Consider the following 24,312-nt stretch of genomic DNA (forward strand, 5'->3'; position numbering starts at 1 on the left):
TGTGCTGGGGAAAGAAATCGAGCTTCATATGATCACAGTTCACATAAATTTGATTAGTCTGTAGATTGTGAAGCAGCTTAAAGAAACACTATCTGAAACCAGTCATGTATAGCCTTGCTCACCATTTTCTGTTGCTATTTTTTAATACTTGGAAGATGCTACAAGATTTGAACAAGAAATGTTTTTTTAAAAGAAAATTCAAAGACGTCTGCTCTCCGGGGTGATATATTGTAGAATAAAATTCCATTTCTTAGAGAAATTCATGAAACATAGGGGGATCATTAGGTATTTATGCTTGCAGTGAAATATACATTAGTGCTCTGATGAAATATATGCAGTTTAAGGTGACTTATTTTCTTGGTTGAAATCGCTCCTTTTGCCATATCTGTTAAATATATAGAGATCCAAGGATGATATGAAAGTAACTTGAGTTATAGTCTTATAAGAATCTAAACACCTCAAGGGTAGAGTTGACAAAATAGCTGATTTATTGGTTCAGTAGCCAAACTGAAAATCAGAAAAAAAAAATTTAGTTTTGAACTAAAAAAGTATGATGTTTCGTTTTTCTTCACAAAATGAAAAATCACAAATATATTGTTCTGGCGGAATGAAATTTTCAAAAAAAAAAAAAATTTTTTGGGCTAAAACTATTTACTGAATTTGACTTAAAATCATAAATAGTTTTGATATCTTGAACAATACATTTTTTGGCAAATTTACTACATTTTTTAGACATGACAATAGGAAATCCAGCTGTAGTTTCAAACTTCTGGCTTTCATAGAATTATAGAATATCAGGGTTGGAAGGGACCTCAGGAGGTCATCTAGTCCAACCCCCAGCTCAAAGCAGGACCAATTCCCAACTAAATTATCCCAGCCAGGGCTTTGTCAAGCCGGGCCTTAAAAACCTCCAAGGAAGGAGATTCCACCACCTCCCTAGGTAACGCATTCCAGTGCTTCACCACCCTCCTAGTGAAATAGTGTTTCCTAATATCCAACCTAGACTGCCCCCACTGCAACTTGAGACCTTTGCTCCTTGTTCTGTCATCTGCCACCACTGAGAACAGCCGAGCTCCATCCTCTTTGGAACCCTCCTTCAGGTAGTTGAATGCAGCTATCAAATCCCCCCTCATTCTTCTCTTCTGGAGACTAAACAATCCCAGTTCCCTCAGCCTCTCCTCATAAGTCATATGTTCCAGACCCCTAATCATTTTTTGTTGCCCTCCGCTGGACTCTTTCCAATTTTTCCACATCCTTCTTGTAGTGTGGGGCCCAAAACTAGACACAGTACTCCAGATGTACTTTGTAGTTATTACTTTGATTATGAGCTCTGTGGGGCAAGGACTGCCTTTCACATATCTCTGTACAGTGCCTAGCACAATAGTGTCCTGGTCTATGACTGTGACTGTAATACAAATAGATAATATATAGTTCTCATCTGAAAAGAACCTTTGTTAGGTCGGGGTAGGGGTTTAAATAAAAATGAAAAATTATAAGAGATGTAAAAATTGCTTCAGTTCATGGCCGGTGGGAATCAGCTTAAGTTTTAGCTGAGCCTAATGAAATTCTTTCCCGTTTATGAAGTCACTGCACATCCTACTTGTCCAGTTTGACAGGCATAGATCTGCCAGAATAGTTGGCGTGAACTGATTATACATGTCTCATTGTAACACACAGAACATAATCCTCCAAAAACTTTCCTAAACATCAGGGATAGAACATATGGACATTTAAAAAAATGAAAGTGTCAGCAATGTTTGCTGAATTCTGCAATAGCCTGTAAATTCCTCTTGCATACACTAGACTAGGTCTAGGTTACACCATCCTCCTTGGGGTAGAGAGCAAGCAAATAACTTATCAAAATTTAAAAAATTCACCACCTCTGGTAAGTACCTCATTGAACTGGAAACACAAAATCACAAGAGACACTTCCCAGTTTCTGGCAGGCCACTTGAACACTTCTAGGTTACATTGTCTGATGTCATGGTTTGCACAGAGTAGAAGAGTAGATGAGACATTCCTTGTTTTCACTATGTTACCAGCCTTCACCCCCTCAGGTGAGGAAATGCCCAAATTACATATTTCTGGTGAGATCCTGGCCCCAGTGCAGTCCACAGCAAAACTTCCATTGATTTCAGTGGGGCCAGCGTTTCACCTCTTTGTGTTGACAAGAAATCTAGACTCGCATGTAAGGCTTGAATACAGTGTTACTTTGAAAGCGCACAGTCCATAAATGAAGAACAGGTAGCGATAGTACACATAAAAGAAAAAGCCCTTACAATATTCAGTGCCCATATTTCTGTTGCAGTATGATGGTGTCAGGGAGAATTTTTAATCCCTTTATGTTTGTCTTGATTAACCAAAAAAATCTATGGAATCCTCTATAACTGACAAACAGAGAGAAGATTTTTTTTTTGAGTTATTTTTTCCCTCATGGCTCATGACCTTGTGAAATGGAAAACCAGACGGGTTAAATTTCCTTCCAGAAAATCAAGATGAAAAATTAAAAACTATGAGGTAAAGAGCTGGAGGGTTATGACCCCTTTCACTGACGGCATGGGAAATGAGAAGACAAATATCCCTCTCTTTTTATAATACGATGCAATTATACAAAATAAATGACACTCTTCCACCAAAGACATAAAATGAAACCTTTTTGCTGTTGAAGCTCTAGCTCCCGCAGGCTACTTCTTCTCTAGAAGGTTCTTGGGAGGGAAATTTGTGTAAATTATATTTGGGATTAATGACAGTACATTAGGGTGCCTCTCTCTCTCTCTCTCTCTTTTTTTTTTTAATAAAGATTGAAGAGAAGCCGAGGAGAAATGAGCTTGTGTCAGACACAGGATTGACTTTGCCATTGCAATAAATATAAAATCTTAGACTAACGGCCTTTCAGTCCCAGAAGAGAAGACCTTCAGAGTCTGGTTTCATAAGTTTACGAAAATCAACAGTGCAGCCCTAGTTTTTAATTCAGTCTCAGTTTTCTGTTATTCCCTCAGCCTAAGATATCAAATACTCAGAAGTTGGCTTTGGTAGATCATTGTTCTTGGATAAACATGCTGAAGGAAAAGCATTCCTGCTTGCTAGTGCATCACATTGCAGCGGAGGTGGAATCTTTGAGTAACTATAGGCACAACCCCTTTTTTTTAAACTGTGTAGAGAGTTCCCAGATGTTGATACTCTTATGTGTGTGTCATTCTTCAAAGCAAAGAAGTAACCAAAGGAGGTTTGCTTTTTTATTGTGCCTATTGAAAGAGCATTTATGAGAAGAGAGACTCAGCAATCAAAGGAAAAGGGAGAACAGACCACAGACTGTATCAAATTAAAAATTGATAAAGTATAAAAAATTGCTTTCATGACATTGTATGAGGTGGAAGAATATGTCTAGAATAATTGTTGCTACACAAAGTAGACAAGAAGAAAACTCCACTTTTTCTTTCTATTCTAAATCTAATGTAAATTCTAGGGAAATTAAAATATGCTAGGAGTTTTCCCTGTGAAATGATTAAATAAGAGCAAGAATTAATTTTGATCTTGTGTGTGAATTTGATTTAAAGTTTTTTTTCCCCCCAAACTGTCCTCTAAGTAGAAGCAAGGTGCTAAACCTTTAATGAATAGAGCTATTTTCAATTACAAATTGAAAAGAATACAGTCATTTGTTTTAAGCTACCCACCATTCAAAGAAGTCAAACTTCCTGGCTAATTTCCTTTGGCCTCAGTTCACAATTTTTTCACTCAGCTATTTGTATATCTTAAGCCTCCTGTATTTGCAGATACGTTTGTTTAGCCTTTATACAGGATTGCTTTTGGTATGTTGAAAAACTGATCAGTTTTGTTTGGTGATGTCATTCTGCAGAAGTTTTGAAAGCTGCAGTATTTCTCAGAATAAACATATTTATCTTAACTATAGACCGTGTCAAATGATTGTGCAATATCTCATAGAAGCACATACTAGAAGATATAACCCTAAAAATGGCATACTTTCCCCTCCAGAAGTACATATGATCAGATTTTTCGCCTAGTCAGTAAGTGCATGATTTATATTGTTCATTATATGGACACTTTATGAAACCCTTCACTTTTGCTGTATATTAGAGCAACATAACAATAATGATATCATTTCAGTTACCATTAAGTTTCAAATTAATATAGGAAAGTGTCTCCTCATAGACTTTCACTAGAAAACAGTGCTTCAAAGACTTTCTAAGGAAATAATGATTGAAGTATTGCAGACAATTTCTTGTTCAATTTTCATGTAGAAGACATAGGGTGGGTTTTTCAAAAGTGCTCAGCATTGGGCAAACACTCCCTCTGAATTGACTTTAATAGGAGAGAATTAGGCAATTCTGAGCACTTTGGAAAATCTGATTCCTAGATTTCAAGGATTCAGCTAATCTATTCTATCAAGGTTTTCCTACCATGCCTATTACCATAGTATCTGCTGACCAGCTGATTAGAGCCCTACTAGTTTCATATTTTATGTTTGGTCCTACTCTGTCAGCTAGAAAGCAAAGATCAGATGAGGGGTTGGGGTATTACAGGGAAAATGAGTGTTCTGTAACCTTAAACCAAATCACATCTGTGCCAGTTACATACTGACTTAAACTACAGTATACAGAGCTCTCAATTTTTAAAAGCTATTATTTACTAATTGTGTTATAAGTGTAAAAGTGGTTAAAATGAGGAAAGAATCTGTACCAGTATGCCCCAAAATATGTAGTAATGTAAAACTGCCCAATGAAAAATTAAAAGCATGCACAGAGCCTTTGAGAATAGGCACGCTGCCCTCAGCTGTCAGTGTATTGAAAATCCCATCCAGCATGGGTGTAGAAAACAGTGAAAGTGTAGCTTTAGCTTGGACTCATATAACTTTATCAATTTGTGTGGTTGTGAGAGAAATTAGCCAAAATATTAGTGGGGCTGTTGTCCTACTATACCAATAGATTGATATATCTATGCCACCAGGAATTCAATTTCACGTGTTTGCTGGCTGACGAAGCTTCTCTGGGACCAGCTTTCCTGGCTGTCTTTTTCCTTTTAGACATGCAGCGCCAGGGAACAGCAATTACTTGTGCTGATAGGATTCTGATGAAGAGACCTACAGATGAGAGAAGTTGGAGGCTCCTGAAGCGTGGGCTGTATTTTGGATTGTGCAATTACTGTAGAGTACAGATGCCTGCTGTGTAGTCATTGCTTGTAATTGACACTTCATTCTCTTTAGTATGTACACTGACTTTTACAAGTTATTTTAGGCCCTGGCTGCAGGCACAACAGCTGATTATTATTATTTTTGTCTGCAAGATAGTGTGTGGCTATGAACATCTAAGCATTTGAGAAAGAGGGACTGTAAAATATAAATACAAAATACAATATTGAAATAGGAAAAACAGACCAGAACAATAAAATATTGCCAGCTTTATTGTAATTGTCGAAGATAGAGAAATATCTAGTGCTGTGGATTTTTGAGATTACATATTAAAGGGAGATTTTGTTTAAAGTTGCATGCTCTTCTCTTACATTTGAAATATCACAGTTAGAAATGTCAGCTTTGAACAATCCTCTTGGGAGGTCCGAGCTATGTGTGATTACTCCAAAGAATATGAGTATTGGTGGTCAGAAACTCAGTAATTGTCCCTGAAGTTCTTGGGACTGATCATTGTCTTCTGTGGGAGTGGATTTTGGAGAAAAAAATCTGCACAAGGAGATCTTCATGGAAATGTTCCTGAATTCTTCATTGGGAGGTGAAATTTCCCCAGAAATTTTTCACTCAAACCCTTTGGGTCTCTCAGGGTCTGTGAAGATGTATGGGAATCTGTAGGAGGCCTGGGTCATCTGCATGGAGGAGGTCCTGTTTTAAGTTTTCAGGGGTTTATTAATGATCAATAAAAGAAAAGTTTTCAAATAAATATGATTAAACCTTGAGAACGTCTTTAAAGACATAGAGGTTGATTAATAATAGCATGAGCTAAAAGGTTTGGGGATTGTGAGAGTTATACTCAATGGAGAAGCAGTTTAAAAACTGGATGCTGTACATAGACTAAGAACGTTTCTGTGAATTTTCATAGAGATTTTTATTGTGGAGAGCCTGTGCTTGGAAATGTCACAAGGGACCAGAGTAGTACCATCTAGTTTACTATTAAAATGAGAAGCTATGTTATTTAACCTAAGAAAATAGTTTTTTTTCTTCTCAATAAACATTCCCAGAAGGAATTAGTCTTTATAGGAAATTGTATATGATCCCCAGATAATGGATTCTGTAAATGTGCATAGACACCATACGCTGTTATGCTTTACTGTGTCAATGGCCCACAGAGTATCAGTTCTTTAAGATATTGATACAAGAGATCATCCTGGTGCCCAAGAACCTGTTACATTTGGTGGTCGACGATATAGAGACAATAAGGTTGTTTTGCTGAGTTCCACTGAGTGTGTGTAATAGCTTTAATGTCTCCAAAGGATTGCTTATGATCTCTGTGCTTAGAATTATGACAACTCTGAGGGTTCTTCTCTCCCCCTGTTATGTTTCTTCAACAATATTTCACTCCTCCTCTTTGCATCTATCATAATTCCTTTGGAAGAATAAGTATTGTCAGGCTCTATTGACAACCTACGTGTTGTGTTGAATTTTTGTTGTTAGATGATGATGATGATTGGGTGGGGGAGGAAGGACAACATATGCATGAATTATAGTGCCTCTTTCTCCCCATTGTGGGTTATTACAGGACAGGGAGTGGAAGCTGTGGTGTTCAATGTCTGTTTTGCTTCAGTCTTCGCTACAGAGGTAAATTGTGACTGGATATTTAACACAGTTAATATTAACAAGAGGGAAGAAACACAAGCCAAAGTAGGAAAAACAGGGTAAGGAATATTTAAATAAATAAGATGTATTCAAGTCATCCGGGCCTGATGCAGTTCCCCCCAGAGTTCTTAAGGAACTAGCTGAAGCAATCTCAGAAACATTAGTGATTTATCTTTGAGAGCTCATGGAGGATGAGTGAGGTCCCAGAGTACTGAGAAAGAGCAAACATAGTACCTGTTTTTAAAAAGGAGAACAAAGAGGACTTGAGAAATTATAGCCCAGTCAGCCAAACTTTGATACCTGGAAAGATACTGAAAAAAATTATTAACCAATCAATTTATAAGCACCTAGAGGTTATAAGTAATAGTCAACATGGATTTGTTAGATCATGTCAATCTTAATTTCCTTCTTTGACAGGGTTACTGGCCTAGTGGATAGGGGAAAGTGGTAGATGTGATATTTCTTAATTTTAGTAAGGCTTTTGACACAGTCCCAACATGACATTCTTATAAGCAAAACTGGGGAAATGTGGTGTAGGTGAAATTACTATAAGGTGGGTACAAAACTGGTTGAAAGACTGTACTCAAAGAGTAGTTATCAATGATTCGCTGTCAACTGGGAGAGCATACAAGTGGAGCCTTACAGGGATCAGTCCTAAATCCAGTACTTTTCAGCATTCTCAATAGTGACTTGGATAATGGAGTGGAGAGTATGGTTATAAAATTTGTGGGTGACACCAAACTGGGAGGGGTTGTAAGCACTTCGGAGGACAGAATCAGAATTCAAAATGACCTCGATAACTTGGAGAATTGGTTTGAAATGAACAAGATGAAATTAACTAAAGGCAAGTGCAAAATACTACACTTTGGAAGGAAAAATCAAACGCATAACTACAAAATGGGGAGTAACTGGCTAGGTGGCAGTACTGCTGAAAAGGAGGTGGGGGTTATAGTGGATCACAAATTAAACATGAATCAACAATGTGATGCAGTTGTGAAAAAGACTACTATCGTTCTGGTGTGTGTTATTAGGTGCCTTATATAAGGCATGGGTGGTAACTGTCCCACTCTACTCTGCATCAGTGAGGCCTCGGCTGGAGTATAGAATCCAGTTCTGGGTGTCACACTTTAAGAAAGATGTGGACAAATTGGAGAGAGTCCAGAGAACAACAACAAAATGAAAGTTTCAGAAAAGGAAAGAAACAGGACATGTTGAGTCAAGAGAAAAAGAAAACTGAGGGAGGAGACCTGATAAGTCTTCAGATATGTTAAGGGTTGTTACAAAAAGAGGACGGTGATCAATTGTTCTCCATGTTCACTGAAGGTAGGACAAGAAGTAATCGGCTTAATGTATATCAAGGGAGATTTTGATTAGATATTAGGAAAAACTTTCCAACTATAGGGTAGTTAAGCACTGGAATAGGCTTCCAAGAGAGGTTGTGGAATCATCATCATTGGAGGTTTTTAAGAACAGGTTGAAGAAACACATGTTAGGGATGGTCTATGTACACTTGGTCCTGCCTCAGTGTAGGGGGCTGGACTTAGCGCAGACTTCTCAAGGCCCCTCCAGCCCTACATTTCTGTGATTCTATGGCCTCTTGTGCACTGCAAAAAGTTAGTGAGAATTCCCCATTCTCTAGAACCAGCTGGGGAATAAGGAGGCCACAGTTGAGGAACCAACTTGGTTAATAGGACCCCAAACCCCAGTGTCTTGTGGGGTGGGAGTGAACTTGCTGGCAGTAAAGGCTGTGCAGGTAGAGGGCTAGGGAGGCTTGGACAGGTTGGCATGCTGGTCAGATACTTTTCCAGGGCAACAGAGCAGCGAGGAAAATGCTTTTTTATCCTCTGATTTGGGCAGACTTGGGCTGAGATTACTGCTGGGGAGTGGCTTCTTTCCCCAGGATATTCTTTCTGGTGTTTTTCAGCATCTACATATAACCACTAGGTGAACTGGTCAGATGACATGGACTCAAGTGATAGCAAGATGCAATTTACAAACAGCTCTACCTTTCCTTCACCATATATAATCACACCACTAACACCAAGGGGGCCCAGTGCTTGTGTTACTGTGGTTCAAAACCCAAAGCTCTTGGTAACTATTGCTCGTGGTGAGGTGGTGGCGGGAAATAAATCAGTGGAAACATGGCCGTCCAACTGATAAGTGGGTGGCACAAACAGTACAATACAAGAGTGCGTTCACTTAAAGCTGCACATTAATTTAGTCTCAAGCACTTACACATAATCAATAATTACCGAAGTCTGGAGCAGTCTTTGAGTGGTACGACGACAGCCGTCCGATTGGCCCGTCTTTCAGCTGCTGTTGGGGCTCCTATTATGTGTCCCTGAAGTGTCTCTGCTTATTTATTGGGTTAGAGTAACAATAATCTGTCAATTAAAAAAAACTTGTCAACCAAACAACTTCAAAGTTTAAGCAAGAGGTCTCCTGAAACCATTAATTAGACAGATGTGTTTTTGCAGAGTCCTCGTGCCTTGAGGGACCTAATAAACACATCCCAAAGGGCAGATATAGATAAGCTTCCTGTTTTTCCAAAACATATACCTCAGCAATTTCAACAGAGATCTTATCAGGAAGGACACAGGGTCGGCTCCGCCTTCAACCCCCTCGCCTCCTGACTTCTTGCTTAGGTGTGCTAAGGCTGTTGCAGAGGCCTGCTAAGACCTACTGATTTAGTTGCTTTTGGCCATAAGCATGATAATCAATATTCCAATTATCAGTAATGTTCCAGGCATTTTGTTGGTCTGCCAAAATGACCCTGTGCACTTGGATGAGATCAGCTTATGGATAAAGAACAGCTGACTGAAGCTGAACCAGAGCAGAGGTGATGCTGGGTGTTCATAGGAAAGTATTTTGAGGAGTTTGCAGCCACGGTGCGGTCTTTGACTGAAGGTTCACATCTACAATTGGTGAGTTCAGTCCATAGTCTGAATGTACTTTTGGGTTCTTCACAGACACTGAGCTCTGACATCACAATGGTGCGAGTGATGCTTTCTACTATCTCTGGTTGGCTTGGAGACTGTCCCAGCCTAGTGGGTAAAGACCTGGTCTCACTTATCATGCCTTTGTCACCTCTAGGCTGGACTACAGCAATGCAGCATACCTCAGAATGAAACCTTCAGTACTTAGTAAACTCAAACTGATACAAAATACTGCAGTGCATCTCCTCAGCGACAGAGGCTTCATGGTCACATCACACCTGACCTCCACTCTCTACACTGGTTACCATAGAATTTCAAATCATGTTTAAAGTCTTAGTCCTTATCTTCAAAGTGCTCCATGGCCTGGGCCCAGGATACCTAAAAGACAGTTTACAGCTCCAAGATGAAGACTGTGGTTGACAGCACTCCCTAGCACAGTGGAACTCTCAACAATAAGAGTTAAGTTCATCCGTGTGGGAGACAGAACCTTCTCAGGGATGGAATGAACTCTCCCAGAAACTAAGGGCTATCACAAATCTCACTACTTTCTGCTGCAGGTGCAAGGATGATTTCTTTGTCCTTTCCTTTTCCAATATAAGCATATAGCAACATGTGTATATATAAAATAATAAAATCGTACTAAAACAAGACATTCCACTCCACACACTTCTTGCTTTGGGCAGAGGATGAGAGAACAAACAACATGTGATAGACGTGTAGTCACATTGCTTAATGCATTATTGGAAGGTGCTCAGATACTAGGGTGATGAGCACAATATAAAATAGTACGTAGAACAGAATAGAGTTGGCAGCATATGCTTGCCATACTGCCCACAAGAGACGTGGTGGAAAAGGAGAAAAGACAGGACTGTATGGGTGGTATCAAAGTTTCCAATGACTAGCGCATATACTATTGTCAGTGCCACGGGAGGGTCTGATATCCTGCCATGATGTCAGACATTGTCCATTGAGGCCTGTCTGACCCATAATGTGTGCGGTAATTGGGGGCTGAGGAGGGCAGCGGAGGGAAAGGGGGTGGATGTGATGGAGGAGTTGTTAGTCCAATATCTTTGCTGACACCTCTTATTCTAATCGGTCTAGCTTATGTGATTGCCATAGTAAACCTCAGTCTTAATCATTTCTTAGATCTGGTAGTGATATTGATCTTTCAAGCAGGCTTACAAAAACTGCCATTGTGACTTTAGATGCTGAAAGAGCATCTGACAGACTCAAGTGGGGATTCATGTTAGTTCTATGGCATGGAATTGGAATTGGAAAATACTTTACTAACTGGATACAAAGTCTTTGTGGAAACCCTGAGGCTGTATTTTGCTCAGCTAAGGTCATATCTGTTAATGCCTTTCCCTTCAACAGAGTACAAGACAAAACTGCTAACCAAGTTAGCCATTGTGTTACATTTTTGACAGTTTGCACTGACTGCTTTTTGAAGGTGTTGAAATTAAACTTTTCAGAAAATTCCCCTCTGCTGATATAAGTAATGCACACTTCATAATGTACTTCTTTTACCATAGGTAAACTCAGCGTGATTCTTAGCCTGAACAAGGTTACTCACAAGTAAAATACAGCCACCTCAGTGGTGCACTGTGGCAGCCAATCTATGCCAATAAGTAGCTAGAGATGGGAATGACTCACCAAATATGTCTCTAATTAAAAGTATATGGGGGAAATGTAGAGCCCAATCCAACTCCATTGATTTTTAGTTGGACTAGTGTTGAGCCTTTAGGTAGGAGAAATGTACTATAATTATCTAGTTGGTATTTGGTCAGGATACCCTTTCACATGCAAAAAATGAACTTTTAATTACTTGGATTTAGGTTTGATCCAAACTACAGCACCTTTGCCCTAGGTCAGCAGTAATTACCTACAGAATGACCAACACCACTTTCTTGAGAGCCTGACGTTGACCAGGTCCAAGATCCTTCCTAGTTTGAGAGCTCAAGAAATTGCAGAGTGAAGTGTACAACATCCCTTGTTATAAGACAGGCCTATCTATCGCATTGAACTGTGAGAGTATTTAAAATATTGTACCTTCTTTCTTAAGTTTCTTAAAATTCAGCATTGGATGCTTCTGGTATGGTTACGGTGACAAAATACCACATGCACCTAGTAAGACAAGAAGCCAGTAAAGGATTTAATGAAGAGTGAAGTGCTCAGACCAGTGGGAGAAGAATTCTAACTAAAGCAGTGGCATTTTGGGGAAGCAAGCAGTAAGGTTTTATTAGTTGGTAAAATTACACCCCAAACATAATGAAACAGCTTAAAAATAAAAACAAAACACAGAGAAATATCTTAATGTACTTTTTCCCCATCCCTCTTGTGAAATGTTCTTCTGTTTTTAAAAATTTAATTTATAGCCTGATTTTTCAGAGGTGCTGAGCACCTGCAAGTCCCATTAACTTCAGTGAGAGCAGTGGTTGCTCAGCTCCTTTGAAAAGTGGGTCATTAATGTCAATCTCTTCAGTGATATAATTTGCCTCTGGCCTGAAAAATGTCAAACTGCTCCCACCAATGAGCTCATGTACTTAGTATCCTAGGGGCCTGGCAATGAAGCTTTTGAATCAAGGTCTCTTGTTTGACTTCCATGATGCTCTCAACTCCTTGTCATCCTGCTGTGATTAAGTTTTTGTTTAATGAGCCTTTATTTAAATGAGCCTTTAACAAAACACTGTATTATATAACAGACAATTTATGCAACAATTTAAAATCATTATACAGTGAATAAAATGAAATGCATTAATAATTATGCAGATTTGTTATGCAGAAAAATACATAAACTACATGGAAATTAAAGAATATATTAAAGGGAAAATAGTATGGATTAAAGAAAAAAGTTTAATAATGAAAACAAAGATATTGAGGTGCAAGGGGAAAGATTATTAACAGGAAATGATTAAATAGAATATACTTATGTTAGATCTATTTAATATGAAATAATTACATATTTCTGACTGAATTTTTAAAAAAGAGTGAATTAAAAATGCAGTCAATAACCTATTATATTTTTCTTTAAAAGATTTAAAACAAAACTTTTAATTTAATTTAAAAGTGTTTTCACAACTTTACATAGGTAATTATTTAATGTATATAGTATTTAATGAGTTTTTTAAATTTTCATTGTTACTGAAGGATACAATCTCCTCTTGATATGTTAGGGTTTATTGTACATGCACAACTCTCCTATTAATGCAAATACGAGCAATTCATGAAGATCTACCTGCATTAAGGTGAGAATATTCTGTTTCCTCTGCAGCAGTTGGCCTTCTGAATACCCAAAAGATGTCGGGAACCATTTATAATAGTAATACTTAGCACTTACCTAGTGATTTGAATTTTCAGTGTTGTATAAACATTAACCCCACATCACCCTTAATGCATGTTAGAAATAGGGAAACTATGATACAAAGGTTAAGTGAAAGGGTATCCATATTAAGAGCTGGGATTAGAACTTGACAGTTCTTGGTTCCCTAAGACCTGCAGACAGCACTTTTCTCTATTAGCAGGTTCTTACTTTCTGTATTGAGAGAAAAAAAACATTAATTGAATCAGTCTTGCTTTAGAGCAGACAAAAAAAAATGAGGTTTTAAGGTTCCTGGAGAGATTTATGTATTTAAGGACATTTCCAGAGATTTAATGGGTTCTATAATAGCTTTGGCTCCATCTATAACAATACCCAGGCCATGTGTTAATGAACATTTTCATTTACTGTATTTCTAATCCTCCCCTAAAGTCTGTGTATTTCTAAGAACCTGATTTATTTAGCTGTTGAGTTAGGTGGTCTGTAATGAGGAAAAAGGGTAGAACAAATTTAAATGATTGCTGTTGAGCGTGAAAGCTGCAACAACAATGCAATATCATGCATCACAAGGCAAAATAAATTTTTAAAATAGTACTGTCCATAATCAATAGCACTTGCATTTACAGCACAGGTAGAGTTTTACATGGATAACTGCATTATTCAGGGGGAGAGGAACTTTATGCTAAATTGAAGGTTTTCTGGCGGGTACGCCTTGGACCAGATTCTCAGCTGTTACAAATCAAAGTTGTTAGTCTGAAGTTGATGTAACAACAACACGAGTTTACCCCAGTTGGGGCTTTGGCCCCATCTATCCATTTGCCAGCTGCAGTAATTCCTTTTTTTGTGACCATGAAGATGCTCTCTTTTTGTGAAGAATTTTAGAACTATAAATAGCTTATTTTTCCTTAGTCTCTAACTTTTATTACAATACTGTTAAATTAGACTTTGCTGGTGTGGGTAGGTTTGATTGTGGAAGCCAATACTGAACAAGAGGAACTAGAACAGAACAACTTTGGGGTGTTATTTATACTGACAATGTTGATGTAGTAAAGATGCTTAAGTCATCTATTAAGGAAGCTGAAAATGTGCTGCAGCTGCTAAACTATCTGTAGACCTCAAAGAAAAAGACAGTTGCCCACTCTAGCACAAGTCTGAGCTTATATTTTTTATGACAGCTCTTTAAAACTATGGCAGTTCTCTGCCCAGGCTGTCTTGTAATACTCTTGAACGTTACAAATCTTGCCATATAGGTTGTCTACTCTAGATAACATGTGAGGATAAATAAATTGTCAGATTGTGACTTTTAAGTTTGAACTATTCAAAATGCATTCAGCCATGTAAATTTTCCTTGAGACTCTGTTTGCTGTCACTGCTTCTACATACCTTTTTAGGTTATTATTTTAACCAACCCATTGACGCAAGAATTTTGACATACAGTTATGTTAATTTGTTTTGCAAAACTCCATAAGTGTGCAGAGCTTTAGGTGCTTAAATAAGTAATAGTTTAAATAAAGTGTTGAACGTTCAAAATTTTATATTGAAGTGGCCTTCAATATTTGTGTATTTTGGCATGTTGAGCTTACTAGTCTGAGTGTTTTGGTTGCTACTATACTAAATTTGTCAGAGGTGGGTTCTCCCAGTGACCTACTGGAGTTATTGCTTCAAGAAATGACAGTTCAGTAGGTGAAAGGTGGCTTGCTTTCAGTGGTAATAGATATTCAACTCAGCATGGACGCCAAATTCAGTTCTAATGGAAGTCTATGCATCTCCCTAGATTTCATTGGCACCGCATCTACTTAAAACACGGCTAAATTTGGATCTGTGTCTTTAAGTGTTCGTTGCCCTAGAAGATTCTACTGTGGTCCATTCAGAATTTTCATATCACTTCATTGCACATAGGTACTGTAGCGGGAGGTTTGATTCTTAACAGTGGATTTCCAGGTATTTATTGGTGTAAGGCACAATCTTAATATTCTTCTAGTATAATTATTTTATATCAAAAGTCCTCTCTTCATTTATTTTCTATGATAGAAGTTTCTGTTGCAGAACTGTATTATGATCTGATTGGATAGCTCTGAAGGAATATGGATACATGATTACTGGTGTAAAGCCAAATAATACTCAAGGTCTGTACATATAGGAATGTAAACTTTCACCTAAAACTTTGCCTTCAAGTTGTATGATTTAACTAATTTAGGATGACATACATTAACTGGATTTTGAGGAAGAATTCACTTGAGCAGGTGGATCTGAGGACTCGGGAGGTTCCTCTCACATTGTGTCATTCTCAAGAAGCAATGTATTGGTACATTTGCCATTTTTGCTCTTTAAAGCAAAACAAAAAAATGTTAAAAATGTCTCTAATGGTATACATATTAAAGTTAAGTCATGTGCAGTAATTGTCATTCTTAGATGTGTTCGGCAAGCCTACAAAAGAAAGCAGGGACATGTAGAATTAAGTGCTGAATTTGAGAATTACAATGGTGTAGTTCCATTGTCTTTCAGTGCAGTCACCTGTGATTTAAACTAGTGTGAGAACAGAATCAGGCCGACTGACCGGTGGAGTGCTATTACCATGGAGATTAGTATGGTAGTATGTATAAATTGTGCTGGAGTGCCTAGGCACTGTGGGTGAGATTCTGGGCTACTCTTCAAAGAGATTTAACACACAACTCATAGCCCAGGGAAGATGGGGGTCAAAAGACAGCTTTAAGTCATCATTGTGCCTTCTTGATCCTGGGCTGCTCCAGAGGCTGGAAAGGCCCCAGGGATAACTGAGGGTATGTCTACGCTGCAATCAGAAGTGTGATTGCAGTAGGCGTAGACAGACCTTGATCTAGCTTTGATCTAGCTAGCTTGAATAACAATAACAGTGAAGCCATGGCAGCATGGGTTAGCTACTCAAGTACATATCCAGATGAGCTTGTGCAGCCTGTACCGTCACCCAGGCTGCCATGACTTCTTTGCCATTATTATTCAAGCTAGCTAGATCAAAGCTAGCTCAGCTATGTCTACATGTGCTGCCGTCATGTCTCTGATTGCAGTGTAGACATAACTTAGATAGGTTCCTTAGGGATGTCTAAAGGTAAGTCAGCCTCCATGGGCGGCCCTGTGGGCTGCAACATTGCCCATAAACTCTGCAGCACTGTGTGCCCTTCCCCTAACAGGCACTTCAGCCTATGCAATGGATTTTAAGGTCACTTTTTGCCACTCCAGCCCATTTACATGGTGTAATGAGGTGAGGGTGAAGATCTCACCCAACATGTGGGAGGGAAATGAAAGCTCCCTTCTTTTATCTTTCCCACCAGAAAGTAACTTTGTTTTGTGGCCGATAGTTACAGGGCTACCTACGTAGTAGAAAGCTTGTGAAAATGAGTTCTCCACTTGATACACTGCATTCTGTGTAGATGGATTACTCTACTCTATGTAATTCTGCCTATAAACTGCTAGAACCTACAACTCACAGGCACATGTGCTGAATTCTGTGTAAGAATGGGTTTCAGACACACAAAATAATCCAATCCTGCACAGAAACACAAGTAAATAGCAATTTCTTGTATGAAGTGCAAACTCCACTGTCAACATATTCAAATTATAGATAAGCAGATCCATTTATAGATAAATATTTGTATTTGGATGTTAATATCCCCCTGTCCCCACCCCCAATTAAAAATGAATCTGCTTCCCTGGACAACCCTACCATAGTCTTATTTACTAAACTACCTATCACACTGCTCCTGGGGTTACATCTGTTCCTCAGCAAATTTACAGGCACTTGACCATGCTCTTAACTTACCATAATTTAAAATATTTCCTTTCTTGCAAATTCCCCAAATCTTACTACTTATTTAGAAATGATTGAATATTAGAATCTTAATGCCCCCCTGGAATGAGTTGCTTTTCAGGGTAATGTCCCAGTAGGGAGCAAGGAGGGCATTTGATTGACTATTGCTAATGAATGTGATGGACATTATCTGGCCTGTGTGGCAGCACCATGTCAACAGCAGCTTTGCAGGGACATATGGAGACTAGGGCTGGCTAATGAGGGAAACAGGATTATAAATATTAAAGAATGAAAACTGGTGTAAGGATATAAAACTATACAACTGAAACTTCTTCCTAATTTATCTCTCTTACATGTCTCACTTCTGATATCATTCCCATCACCATGGAATCTGAGTGCATTACAAAGAGAGGTTCTTCACAATTGGCCCATGTAATGAAATGATGTAATGAAAAGCTGTGATGGAAGGATATAAAATATGAACTATTACTAACCCAATTTACCAGTTTACAGTATCTAAAGGGCTAGCTTCTGTTTTTTGTTCCAGCCCCTTTGCAGCAGCACAAAATAGCTGGAAAATTTTTAGATGATCTGCCCAGCTGAGAATTTCCAGCATAGGGGACCTCATGTCTGGCACAGAGCTTGTGTAGCTGCCCTGTCCCCACCCTTCCCACTTGAACTGGCATAAGCAGTAGGTCTGGTTATACACTCTGGCTATGCTCAGCTGGCCCATAAAACTGTCACCATCTGGTGTAAGTTAGAGTTAATTTGTAGTAGGATTGAGGGTGTAGCGGTCTGCTCTGATTCTAGGGGATCTGTAAGTGGCTGTCTCTCAGCCCTCTTCGCTCTTAGCTTTGCTGCTGTGTACCGTAATAAATTGTTCTTCATATTTTGTGTTTTAAACTCTTCAGATATTTATGGACTATCATAGTGTCCCCATCATAGGCATCGCTTAGTCAAACTATACATATGTAGCTCTTGTAGTCTGTCCACATAAGTCAATTCCTCTGGCACACCTGGATCGTTTTCACTTCTCTGTCCTGAACCTCCCTCCAATTTGTCAATATCTTTCCAATAATGTGATTCTCAGAAATTAGAGAAATATTGTGCAAGTGTGGTTGCTTCAGAGCTGCATCAGTATGCTCTATTTACCTTTCTTCTCTTCAATGTGATGTTTGTGCATGCATCTGAAAATTCTACTAATCATTGTTAAAGTCTTACCACATTCCAAACTCATGTCTAACTTGGTATCCAATGTCACCCCTAATTCTCATTCAGTGTAGCTGCTTCCCAGGTTTCTCCATCTCATTGAGAATATGTTTCAGATTATTTTCCCTAGATACATTAGCTTTCATTTTTCCAAGATGAACAGTTTTCTACCCATGTTTCTTTAGATCCTTTTGTAACATTTTCTTCGTTGTTTGCAGCTCCTCCCAATGTAGAACCATCTGTTCAGTGAATGTTGTTACTCTTTGTGTTTACCTTAATAGTGTAGCAGTATAAATAAGTAATTCTAATATATTTTCACTTTTTGAAAAGTGGTGTGTTCATGCTGTGATGCTGTTGGCATCAGAGGTCGTTATTTTCATATAGAATATTTGCATGACAATAAAGTGAGGTTCATTAAATAAGAAGCCAGAAACTGGAAAGCAAGATTTAAATCAGTCCACTGTTAAAGTATTGTGTGCACATATACTGTATTCATCATTCCAGTTTCTTCATTAATGCTGATATGATAGGATGTTATCATTGATGTGGAATTGCATAGAAACACTAAGTACTGTGAGGTTGTGTTTACATTCTTGGTGCAGATGTTTATTTTTGCTGCCTACACCATTTTTTCCTGTTTCCAGAATGAGACAGACAGTATGAACATATTAAGACTGATTCATAAGAAGAAATATTTTCTCATTTCTTGGAAAGTGTAACATTTTATATTATGTTCACTTCCACGTGACAGATGTTCCGTTGAAATGGCAATTATTAGTTGTGCTCCCCTCTACTAATGGGAAAAGAATGAATTTAGTAATTGCGATATTCTGTTCAACCCCACTAGGCTTTTTCTACAAATGACAAAAGAATTTTAAACTGAGAAGCAAAATTAGCTTTAAAGCTAAGATGGCTTTGCAGTTTCAGTGAGTTGATGGGATCCCCAGCATTCCCTCAACAACTGGTCTGTTTATGTGATCCCACTTCTATATTGTCTAGCATCACTTTGTTGCTAGATGCAGTTTGATTGGCTGGGTGTAGAGAGGTTATTGGGGTTTTTTAAAAGTGGCTTTGGAGGGGGACAGAGATTCCTTTCTATGATTGCAAAGACTGCTCACCTTTGCAGCTCACTTCTCACAGGTCATGCCTGCCATGTAGACAGTTGGGTTCCATCTCCAGACTAGCGTGCCACTGTCTTCTACCTCTCGATAATTGATCCGCAGACTCTAACTTGGATGTCCAGTCATAGTTCGAGTATGTTGGTAATAGTCATGAGGGCAACTGCTTGGTAATGTATTAGCTGTCTCTACTGATGGGTAGTTCTTGCAGTAGAACTGGAAGGGAACAGAAAAGTAGGTGTTGGCTAGCTAAATATTAACTCCATTTACTGGAGTTAGGCTGAAGGGAAACATTCAAACCTGTATACCTGTGGCTAGATCAGAACTGTAACATCAGGCATTGCAGTTGGTTATCTTCCTGGAGGGGTGGGGGATGTAGCTCGTAATACATAGACTAGAGTGACAGGTACAGCTGTAAGTTGAGTCATTCTAGAAGGACCTTGGTAGCCCTAAGTAAGTTGTGATCAGATAAATAGAGAAGGATCTAGGAACCAAAGTAAAGTTTTGAACTGTAATCATTGTCTACTGGGATAGACATTTGGTTCATGTTTTACTGAAATAGTGATCATTTTTCTGCCATTTTTTAATTTGTATTGTGTTCTCTTCTCATTCAGGCATTTCCTGGGTAAATGTGCCACTCAAATGAGTGATCGAGAACTGAGCGCCATTGGTTTGGTTAACTGAAATAGATCGTTATAATCCACAATTTGATAATTTTATTTATTTTATAATTTGAATAAGAATTATGTATTTACAAGCCAATTATGCCAAACTACCAGAATCTACTAAAGAATTAAACAGATTGCTAAAAAAAAAGGAGACCTCAAAGGGCTGCGAGAAAAGGGAAAACAACAATAAGATCCCCTTTGTTTCCTATTTTCATCTCATGCTGCTAGAACCCATCTGTTTGTATCTAAGTCAAGATGAGGTGCATATTAACACTGAAATAGAAGAGAAAACATACCGATGCACATGTCTGTCTTAATTTAAACAAATAATTATGTGGGGTTTAGTATGTGTGTATTTATATAGTTTGATTTGTTTTTCCAGACTCTGGGTAAGTCCACGTTTGTGCACCTGCATATTTTCCCTCCTTTACCCACACATGGTAGATTTGGACACAGAGTTGGCTAGATAGCTATCACATAGCTAGAGAGATATCCAATAGATATTTGTGCCACACATCTAGCAGTCTGCTCACAAAGTGGGTATAAGTCATTGTCTCCTTTCAACTGTAAATACAGTACAAAAATATTAAGTGATAAGGCGATGTGTGTGTTTGTCAATAAAAGAGATTAGGGAAACTCAGACACTGTTTTCCTGAGCCTGAGGTGCAAGATAAGGCCCCACAAAGGGAGAAAATTATATTAACTAAACAGTGAAATATCTTCATATATTTAAGACATTTTTTTACACAGAGCATGTGGCAGCCTGAGTTTTTGGGTGGTTAAAACTAAAATATACTGGGATCCGAATGGGCCTTTGTGTTGAATGCTCATCCATGGTTGTAAAATATTCTTGAATCTGTAATTTAGTAAGAAACGTTTAAAGAAAATTGTACCTTTTCTCATGATACTGCTAAATTATATCATGTAAAATATTAGAATGTAATGCATCATTGTTTTATTTAGTTTCAACTAAATGTGTACATATAAGTAACATTCAATACACAGAGTAGTACACAACTCTTTGAACAATTATACAAAAGTTCCACAGTGGGTTTGATGCAATCTGATTTCTAGTAACTGTGCCTTATGGTTGTCTCATTACTTTAAGAATAGGACAATAGCAGCAGGGTGTCTGTATTGGTGACCTTTTATCTGTCCAAAAGCACAGGAACTGAAAGATACTTCACTGAACTATCATGAAGTTATCATTGTATATCTTCAGGTCAAAAGTGTATAAGCAGCAGTATGCAAATATTGTTTTTTCACCTGGTGATCTCTTCCATTTACCTTTTGACTTTTTATTCGCATTAAGATTAGAAGTTTTGATGATCAACCTTAAGCTGTCTTTTTCAAAAGAGATTGTCTCTTCCTGTAGTGTAACCATGGAAACAGACAAGGAACCCTTAAAGAAAATGATCGAACATGCTGTGCTAATTAATCCTACCCTACATTTTCCTTCAGCTGAAAGATGCAGTTAAATAAATTTTGCATGAGTAAGCATATTTGGATGCACAAATGGTATAAAATATGTAACAATTTATTTTCAGAAGGATATTTGAAAAACTGATAACTGTCATTTATTCATATCTGGTGCATCAAAATAAGAAATACTGTCTTGTTAGTTTCTCATATTTTTGATGATTTTGTATTTAAATAAATTGTAAATATTTCTAAAGGACAAAGATATTCTTTCATGCCTTGAGACAATCCAAAGTGCATGCACTCAGTTTGAATATATGAATCTAAATGTGCATAAGTTACACCTGCAGTTTCACTTGCATTTTGGCCAGTTAGTTGCCTAACTGGTCTACATACACAATGAGGAAAATTCAGGCCATCATTTCAAACACAAAGACATCCTTGAGCCCATTCAGTTCCACTTTGCTGCACTGAAGTTGCTAAACACTAACACAAAAGCGACCTCAACACATTTTAGGATACATAGTTTTCTTATACTCCAAGCCTCCGTTCATCATTTTTCCTTTCAGCAGTGAAAGCAACCACTCAGACAACTGTCTGTCTCAGAAGCCAGATACAGTAGCTAACCTTGTTTTATGGTGGTTGGGGGATCAGGAGCAGATTTAAGGATAAGGGATGAGTGGCCAAACAAGCTGGATTAGGAGAGAGGACCAAAGGTGGCATTCTGAAGAAGTGGCATGTAGAAAAATCTGCTGTATGTTTAGTTAAAGTTCAGGTATCCGTGGGGAGGAGATGTGGCGGCAGTAGAGGCAACAAGAAACAGTAAAGGCAGACCAGAGGAGCTGATCCGGGGTGGCAGGTGAGAAGCTGCAGCTGAACCGGACAGCACAGGGAAAGCTCTAAGTGCCAGGCAGACAGTAGAGTAATGAATATTTTCTAAATCCAGGTAATCTAGAACCACCTACTTAAATCTGAACTGAGAATAGTTTCTTTTATTTTCTCTACCTTAGTTCAGGGAGCACATTTTCTGTTTGGCAAGAGGGGCTCATTCTGGCAGGATGGATTTTCCTCCGCCTCCACTCCTCTTCCCCCCCCCCCCATTATAGTACCGCCTTGTTTTTTCTCCCTAAATTGTCTGGATGTCTCTTCAACTCTCTTTAAATGTAGGAGTATGGGGGTTTCCATATGTTTCCCTCTCTTCCACACTGGCATCTAGCTGAGATCCTCCACACCTCAATCTGACTAGAATCTGCCTCCCTTTAGTCATGTGGGATATAAGTAAAAATAGCTCTTCAAACCAATTCAGACTCTTAACTGCTCATTCATGCTAGGAACAAAATTATCAATCTTAATTACTGTACAAGTATCCACTGTCTGTGATCTCCTGAAAGCATAAACCTGTAGTCACAACCAAGGGCTCTGTGGGTGGCTTAGCTTCTGCAAGGTGTGCAATGTATGTTTCCCAAGAAACTCTTGCCAACATGGAATTCAGTGCAAGAGAAGATACTGGGCTGATTTGTAGCCAGGGAGACCAGATGAAAAAATGTCAGAACATGTAAAACTGAACAAAGAATGATTATTAATGTCTGAAATGTTTTTGTTTTTTAAATTCTGGTGTGCTAGTTAGACTATCCTCCCACACATGTCTAATCTGTATAATCAGTAGATAACCCAATCTCTACACACAATTTGCCAGCGTTACTATGGTAATATAGTCACTGGGATTAATTGTTCTTAAATCACTTCTCCAGTGTATTAAGTATAAAAGTGCAAATGTGCTTTGCTTCAACTTGCACAACTTCAGGCATGCAGTCCTTAATTTTCATTTTTGGTTTTAAAAATATTTATTGCCGCTCCAGAGAAGATTCTGGTCTTCAATTACATGTGAACTCTCATAGATTTCTCTTGCAGTTTGTAATCTTTCACTAAATGAATGTGTTTTGGCTCTCTCTAAAGATTTCAGTGAGGTAGCAGAACTGATAGTGACCTTCTGTTTTAATAATTTCATTGTCTTGTGGAAGGAAGTTAACGTCCCTTCTCTTTGCAGGTGAAAATCCAACACTGTGTACTCCTGGTTCCCATTACTTGAATGTGCTCAGTATCCCCCAACTTCTGGGGTTGTGAGGACAGCAGTTTTTAGAATACCAGAACATGACTGCAGAAAAGCAATCAGGAGTGGATCGTGCAGGGAAATTCTACCTCCTTGTGGTGCAGGCACTTATCCTAGCCTTGAAAGTGCCCATGTCCCTGAATCATGGTCCCTTGCTTGTGAGAAGGGTTAGAAGAAGTTCTCTGTGAGCATACAGTGATCACTCCTAAAAAATTGCAAGTTTTACCTTAGATAAATTATAGTTACCTTAGTACTAGCAGTATGCCTTGGATGCCCATATATTTTTATAGAGTGAGTGGCAATTGCTAAGGTAATATTATTTAGCTGTCTCAGGGAATTGGCAAGATTTAAGAATGGCCATAGTAAATGCTACTCTTTCAATAAATTGTGGATTGGAAGGTTTCATTTGAGAGAAAAGAGTCTTTCCTGCTCCCAGATCTTCCAGGAACTGAGTTCCCTTACTCTATAGTGCTCATCTTCTGGGAGTTGGGGAATAAAGCTTTTTGCACATGCAATTTCTTGATTTATATGCACAATGTTAGTAATTATGGATGCAACTGTGGATGTACATTTTTGAGTATTCTTTGTAAATGGATATAGTCCTCTACTGTTTTAAAATCTGACTCTGAATATGTAGACTAAGGGAGGTGAGGCAGCTCTGGAAATTCCCGTTGTAGTGCTGTTGGCACTGGATTTTCCTTGCTTTTATTTTTTTATTATTATAATAACCTTTCAATTCAATGGTATTATTATCAGTGCTGAAAAGTGATGAGTTGAAAGATGAATGGTGTAGGAAATGGCAACCCTTTCTTTTGTTTGTCTTGCATACAGGAATACCAGAATATATGCTTGAAATTTCAAATATTTTTTCAGTGTATTTTTTCCTTATGTGAATATAAGCTAAACCTGTCACAGGAGTCATTAATTCCCTGTAAGAATCCACCTGTTGTCTG

At 38.3% G+C, this 24,312-nt stretch overlaps 1 protein-coding gene across 3 annotated transcripts in view; it reads left to right on the forward strand.

The window, feature by feature from the left end:
• CDK14 (cyclin dependent kinase 14) overlaps positions 1-24,312 on the forward strand; it is a 472,950-nt gene that overhangs the window by 250,216 nt on the left and 198,422 nt on the right. The window lies entirely within an intron of this gene.

Source organism: Trachemys scripta, chromosome 2, assembly GCF_013100865.1.
Source record: "Trachemys scripta elegans isolate TJP31775 chromosome 2, CAS_Tse_1.0, whole genome shotgun sequence".
Lineage (NCBI taxonomy): Eukaryota > Metazoa > Chordata > Testudines > Emydidae > Trachemys > Trachemys scripta.